Source organism: Coffea eugenioides, chromosome 3, assembly GCF_003713205.1.
Source record: "Coffea eugenioides isolate CCC68of chromosome 3, Ceug_1.0, whole genome shotgun sequence".
Classification (NCBI taxonomy): domain Eukaryota; kingdom Viridiplantae; phylum Streptophyta; class Magnoliopsida; order Gentianales; family Rubiaceae; genus Coffea; species Coffea eugenioides.
The window spans coordinates 29,500,468-29,507,822 of NC_040037.1; the positions used below are offsets into that span (position 1 = coordinate 29,500,468).

The 7,355-nt window shown below is 37.8% G+C and overlaps 1 long non-coding RNA gene across 1 annotated transcript; it reads left to right on the top strand.

Annotated features, from left to right (window-relative positions):
* The first annotated feature begins 1,753 nt into the window (after positions 1-1,753).
* LOC113767028 lies at positions 1,754-7,076 on the top strand. Its single transcript, XR_003467839.1, has 3 exons — positions 1,754-2,308; positions 5,815-5,873; positions 6,831-7,076. It is a non-coding gene; the product is annotated as an uncharacterized LOC113767028 (long non-coding RNA).
* The last annotated feature ends 279 nt before the right edge of the window (positions 7,077-7,355 follow it).

Sequence of the window (7,355 nt, forward strand, 5' to 3'; positions counted from 1 at the left end):
TTAAACTTTAGAGTTCGAAATTCTTTTCCATGTATTTAATCAGTAGCTCAGTAATGATTCAATTAAAAGTACAAGGCCAAAATCTTACAAATTGTAGAATAGCCTCTGAAGTTTGGGTTAATTAGGATGTGGTGTGAGGACCCGAAAATTTTCTTATTTTTATAGAATATTACTGGACTATTTAAATGATTATTCACTCATTTTTTTTGAATTAATTATTTCGATCATTTTAAATCCATTTATATGGAACGACGCTTCTTTTATGTTTTTAAAGCGTTTTGTTGGAAAATTCACTTTTTGAAAATTCGTTTAGTTTGGAATGACGAGTACACGTTTTTCGAGGCTATACTTGAATCGGGAGTGTATTAATATTGGAGAGTTAAGAATGATCAATGATAGATTAAGAAAGGCTAATTAAGGAATTAATACTAAACTCATGTAAGGATTCACAAGAAATTTATTTATTTTGAAACCCTAATTTGGGCTTATTTAATGATTTAATTGTCCATTTATTCCGAATATTATTTTCTAGACCTATTGAACCTAATTACATGGAATTATAACTTCATTATATTTTTAAGGTGACTTGATTCAAAATTTAATTTCCGGAAGCACGTTTAGTGAGAATAGTGGATAGTGCTTGGAAATTTTAACCAATTGAGAGTACAATAAGCTTGGAATATTGGAGACTTATACAATGGACCTAAATTAGGTATTTTAATGTTTAAATACTCAAGTGATAGTTATTAGTATTATCGTTATAAGCATTTCTCGGAGGTTTCGCGTTATAGCGTTAAAATTGACGGTACGCGTTTTCACACGCGCGACTTTATTTGAGGGACTTTAGACCCTTATTTCGGGACAATTAAGACTGAATAATATTTATATGAACATAAGTGCATTAGAGGTTTAGGGCACTAGTGAACCAAACGCGAGAGAAAATCGAGCCCTAAACGCACCAAAACGAGCCCTAATGAGAGTTGACCTTGGAGTGAATTTACACCACTCATTTTAATCTTCTCTTGGAAGCTAACCTTGATCAAATCTCACTCTCTCTCTCTCTCCTATCGCCGGCCAGCCCCCTCTCCCTCTCTAACTCCATTGTTTCAAAAATTTCTTCACCAAATCAACAACAAAACTCCAACCAATTTTCACCAAAACTTGTCGATCAACTAGCAAACTACTTGGAGGTTGGATCTAGCTAACCAAAGGGCTGCATTTCACGGTTTCTTGGAGCCTCTTGAGGACCGAAATTTTCTTATCTAAAGCACTAAGGAGGTATAACATAATCCAACACCTTAAACTTGGTTTATGGTAGTAGAAATGCATCTCTAAGCACTTGCATGTAAGTGGATGGCTTGATATTGTTGGAAAATTTGAAAAGTGGGCTCTATGAACTCCCACTCTTGGGTTGTTGCTGATAAGAGGTTTAATGTTGGATTTAATGGTGGTTTAGTGGTTAAAATGATAGATATATGGAGAATAGGGCTGGTGACGACTCGAGCTGCTCGCGAGCAGCTCGAGTCAAAGCTTGGCTCGAGCTCGTGTTGACCGAGCTCGAGCCGAGCTCGAGCAGTTCGTTAAGATAAACGAGGCGAGCTCGAGCCTTCGTTTCTTAGGCTCGATAGCTCGACGAGCCGCTCGTTGGGCTCGAGTAAGTGTGAAATTACAAAAATACCCTTGATTCAATTAAAATTTACATGTTTTCTGCGCACTAAGCTATAATCGATGTTCAGCCACTGTTGGTAAACTTTCCTCCTTCCTTCACTTAGGTTAACTTGTATGCTCTGCTGACTCCTTCGATTGATCTTCTTCCTCCGCCACCGACTGTCCCAAACTCCCAATTTCCACTTCCGTCACTGCCATTGCTGCTACCGCTAGCTGCATCTCGAGTTTCTTCACTTCCTCCCACTTCAGCCACAGTCATCGGTGCTACTGCTAGCTGCATCTCCACCGCTTCCGCCATCTCCACTTCAGCAACCTCCAAGCCGTGCAAGAATCTGAGTGCGCAACCCACTGCCGGAGGCTGACTGACGGACGAGGAACTGGAAGGTGATCCACAGTGCCAAGAATCTGAGTGCACAACCTCCCAATCTGATTGCGCAACCTCCTTTAGCAACCACCACTTCCGCACTTCCGCCAGCTCCGCTTCAGCTCCGCAACCGCAAGTGCCAACTCGACTAGCACTTTACTTTCCCTCTTTTCTTGCACCAGGCTGACTGACGGACTCTCCAAAGTCCGAACCCAACCAGCTTCCCGGCTCATCCCCATCTCCGGGCTTTGTCCCCAACTTCCCTAGATTTTGCAGGTATGAACTGACATTGGTAATTCTGTAAAAAGGTTAAATCTTATTAAAACAGAGGTGTAAATATTAAAACATAAGCTATTTAAACAGTAATCCAAGAGAAAGGAAATACAGGTAATGGAGAAATTTTGCCAAATCGACGAATGAAAGTTCATAAAGTCTGCAATTGAGAAGTTTCAACCCAAAATAATCCCAGTTCCAGAATTTAAGTCCAAAGTCAGTAATAGCAAGCTTCCTGGATTTACATCCAGAAAATACACTCGTCAAAAAGAAAGACACCCACAGTTTGCAAAACTGCAGGAAAACTGAAATTTTGAGCTATGAAATCAGGATTAGAATAAATACAGGAAGGTTCTGATTTTGCTCATGCAATTCAATTATAGCAGCATAGACAGAGAATTAATCAACGCCTTACAGGATTATTGACTTCCTACATCAAACAGAGTAGAAAAAACCCATTTCACCATGAAAATTAAAATGTTCAAAGATAGAAAAATTACCCGACTAGGAGCAGCAGCTTTACTAGTGTAGTCGATGATGAATCCAGGCACCATAAGGAACCCATGTTTAGCTGTGGGTAGGCTTAAGGAACCCATTTCTTGCAGCTTCCCTAGCTTATGTTTTAATATTTACCCTTTTTACTGTCTATTTACTTCTGCATTGGTTGTAATGGGATTTGTGGTGGTTATTGTGTTTGAAATTGGTCTAGCAAACTTTGAATAGACTTGGTCACGACTCACGATCATGTTGAAGAATCTGGATTTCTGCACTTGTTTCTCTACCATGAGCTCTGGCACTTATGATTTCTACACTGTCTATAATAATTATGCCTAGATTGGTTCCAATTTTGTGATGTCCCATGTTTTGCTAATAATAATGCTTACAATTGTATAATTTTTTGGATTCTGATAATAAAAATGCTTAAAATGAAATGGAGACAGTGCTAAGAGGCTTGATATTGCTCCAGATCTTGTAGTAACTATGGGATAGTGGCATTTAAGGAGACATCTGTTTAATTACTTATTTTTTTGGGGGTGAAAACTGTGTTGACACTTGACAGTACAAGCTACTTATTATCATTCCATGGTCATGTATGTTCTTGTCATTATGAGCCTTGCTGTCCTCTTGTTTCTTGAAAATAATTACTACTACTAACTTGTTTACTAGTAATAGTAATCTGTTTTGGGACTAGAGAATGCTGCTCATGTTCCTTTTTTTCTTTTGGCATGTTAAAAAAAATTGAGAATATAAGATGGATACGTCCAACCAAGAGCAGTCTTCACCAATTAATAGATCAGTTGGTGATTCCGCTAGTCCGGTGAATATTTTTGACAAGGCTATTGCTATTAACATTGATAAAGAGCTGGAATTATCTCTTGGTGATGAAGAATTAGGGAGTGAAGATGAAGCATTAGAAGGTGATACACATACAACCACTCAAACAGTTGTGGAAGAAGCTGATGCGGATGATGGCTTGGATGCTTTTCGGAAAAAAAAGAGGATAAAAAAATCAGTAGCATGGGATGACTTCAAAGATGTTGAAGTTGGCCATCAAAAAATTCTTATGTCGGAGTGTATTCATTGCCATGCAAAGTTCAAGAAGACGAAAACTAGTACAACTTCAAGTTTGCTGAGGCATAGGAAGTCATGTGCTATCCGATTGCAAAAACTCAAAAAAGCAACACAACAAACAAAGATCAATTTCCCATCTGCTGATTCTGCCGAAGCTTCTCAAACCTACCTTCACTCCGGGAGGTTTGATATGGCAGTCATGAGAGAGGCTACTGCTGAATGGGTGCTTATGCATGAGCATCCATTTTCAATTGTGGAGGAAGAAGGCTTCAATTTGATGCAAAAAAGAGGGATGCCGGAATGGCAAAGAATCAGTCGGACTATGAACAAAAACGACTGCACATCAGTTTATGAAAGAGAGAAGACAAAATTGAAGAACCAATTAAAGAAAGTCAAGAAAATTAGCTTGACTACAGATCTTTGGAAGTCCAAGAACCAAAAAAATGAGTATATGGTCATAACCGGACATTGGATTGATAGCAATTGGAGATTGCAGAAACGGGTTCTCAACTTTGTGCACGTCCCTCCTCCACGTCGGGGCATCCAAATTGCGGATGCTATTTTCAAGTGTTTAACGGATTGGGGAATTGAGAGCAAGATTTATACAGTCTCAGTTGATAATGCCTCAAATAATGACAGTGCACTGAGATGTTTAAAGGACACTTTCTCCCGAAACAAGTGTCTATTAGCAAAAGGAAAGTTGTTTCATGTGAGATGTTGTGCGCATATACTGAATTTAATGGTTCAAGATGGACTCAGTCAAATCAAGGAAATAGTTGGAACAATCAGGGACAGTGTGGAGTTTATCAATAAGACAGATGCAAGACGCCTTCAATTTGCTGAAATTGTACGCCAGCTGCAGTTGCCAGAAAAAATACTAATTTATGACTGCAAAACAAGGTGGAATTCTACTTATGAGATGCTAACTTGTGCACTGGAGTTTCAAGATGTTTTTCCCAGGTACAGAGATAGAGAGCCAAATTATGATTTCTGTCCAACTTTGGAAGATTGGGAAAAGGTTACAAAAGTGTGCAATATTTTAAAAGTTTTTTGGACAGCAACTCATGTGATATCTGGTAGTGATTATCCGACTGCAAATTTATATCTAAATGAAGTTTGTCGGATTAAAGTACTACTAGATAGTAAGGTTGATGATGAAGATGATTTTGTCCGGTCAATGGTGCAAAAGATGAAGTTGAAATTTGATAAGTACTGGGGAGAGTGTAACTTGTTAATGTCTATAGCAGCTATTTTGGATCCCAGATGCAAGATGAGAGTTATAAACTATTGTTTTCCATTGCTTTATCCTCCACATGAAGTGCAAAGCAACATAGGCAAGGTTCGACAAGCCTTGTATGACCTATATGATGAATATGTGGAGATACATGTTTCAGGCCAAAGTGGATCATCTTCTCAACTACTAGTCGGCAATGATCATCCAACCAAGAGCAGCAGTAGTGCATCTTCATCAGTGTCCCATGTTTCGGGTATGAGTGAATTTCTGACCCACATTGCTACCGTTGAGAGTGTTCAACCCATCAAGAATGAGTTGGATACCTACTTTGAAGATGGTCTCCTCACAGCTGCAGATGATTCAACGGTAGATATCGTGAATTTGGATGCCTTGAAGTGGTGGAAAGACACAACAAAATACAAGATTCTTCCCAAGATGGCTGCTGACATTTTAGCCATTCCAATAAGCACTGTAGCTTCGGAAGTTATATTTAGTGCTGGAACCAGAGTAATCGACTCTTACCGTGCTTCCTTGGCTCCAGAAACTGTAGAAATGTTGATGTGTGCTGGAGATTGGTGTCGTAAGGTACACGGGGTGAAGAAAAGGGAAAAGGTAACAAAAAAAATAAAATTATCACACATAATATTTAAATTCGGTCTTACAATTTCTTAATTTTTTTATTTTATTTTTTTTGTTTTTTCAGAAATTGAAGGATAAACAAGAGATTGTGTTGCCTATTTCTTGACTTTGGAGATGTTTGAGGTAATTTACCTTTAATTTCCTATTTAGACTTTGGTTTTCTTTGATTGGAATTGTCATAAAGATGTGCTGAAAAGGAGGGTTTTGGTTGAAGATGCAAATGGTGGCTGTTTCCGTTTCTTATGAGGTCTGCTTCAGTTGGTATGTTTCATTCTGTATGAAAGGTTGTGCAATGGATTTATTGGAAAGATTTGATCTTTTTCAGTTTGTTTGGGTGGTCTGTTTTGAGCTTCAAAGATTCCATTTTGATTGTTTTCAAGCATGTTTAAGTAAAGCAGTCTTAAGTTCTTTTGTTGTATGGTTGCTAAGCAGACTTTGTTTTTCTCAGTATATGGTTTCAATCATAGGATAATCTGCTTTTTGTCTTGGATGTTATTGTTGTATTGGATTGATTATGTAGTGATTTTCTTGAAACTGCCATTGGCTTGTTTTCTTTAGGCTTTGAAGTTTCGGTTGTACAGCTTTGCTTATTAGTTAGGCGCTATTTTATAACATCCGAATACACATGATGCTTTTACACTAGTGTGTGGTTATATTTGTTGAGTTATTGTGATTGATCCTTCTCAGTATTTACAGTTTCAATAGAAAGTCGTGAAATTTGTTGAGTTGTTTGAAGTTATCTGATTTTCTTTTTCCGGGCAGGTTCTTCTGCAAAGATAATTAATTTTTGCCCAAGTTTTTTTTTGCTTTCTCTGTAAAATGGGTAGAGGGAGACTAAAACAGCTTAACGAAATTGGGGCTGGACTTTCGTGCCTATATATCTTTTCAATTGGATGTATCAAGCTGTCTACAACAGATATTTTGTGTTGTAAATTTGTGATAGCTTGTAATATTTTGAGCTTTGGCTGAAAAATTGGACTAAAAGACCTGTATTTCCTCATATAATTTCATTTTAATGAGTATATTTCTATCTTTTGAAGTTCTTGATGGATTGAAGAAGCTCTTGCATGTTGCCTGCAGGTTGGTTCGTAGATCCATTGCTGGCATTAGGGAAGATTACAAAGGTAACCTACTGAGACTGAAGGGATGTGTCTTTTCAAATATGTGCTGAGACAATTGCTAAATATATTCCTGATCAGTGAAGTTATCAAAATTTGTATTAATGGATTTTTGTGGACATTTGGATAATTTGTATTAGTGGATAATTTTTGGATAATTTGTATTAGTGGACATTTGGACATTTATGATTGTATTAGTGCATAATTTGTAGGCCTCAAAATCAAGAATATGTGAAAAATTGTAGTTATTTCATGCGCAAATTTTGTCAAAAAATGGGGAAAAAATGCTGTATTCTTGCTTAAAGTTTCAGAAATTTTCGAGCTATTTTTGAGTTCGAACTCGAGCTCCAAACGAGCTAGAATTCGAGCTGCTTTCGAGCTTCATGCGAGCTAGAAAATCGAGCGAAACTCGAGCTATTCGCGAGCCAGATTTCGAGCTAAGCTCGCGAGTCATAAACGAGTCGATCTCGAGTTTTCCTTTTCTTAC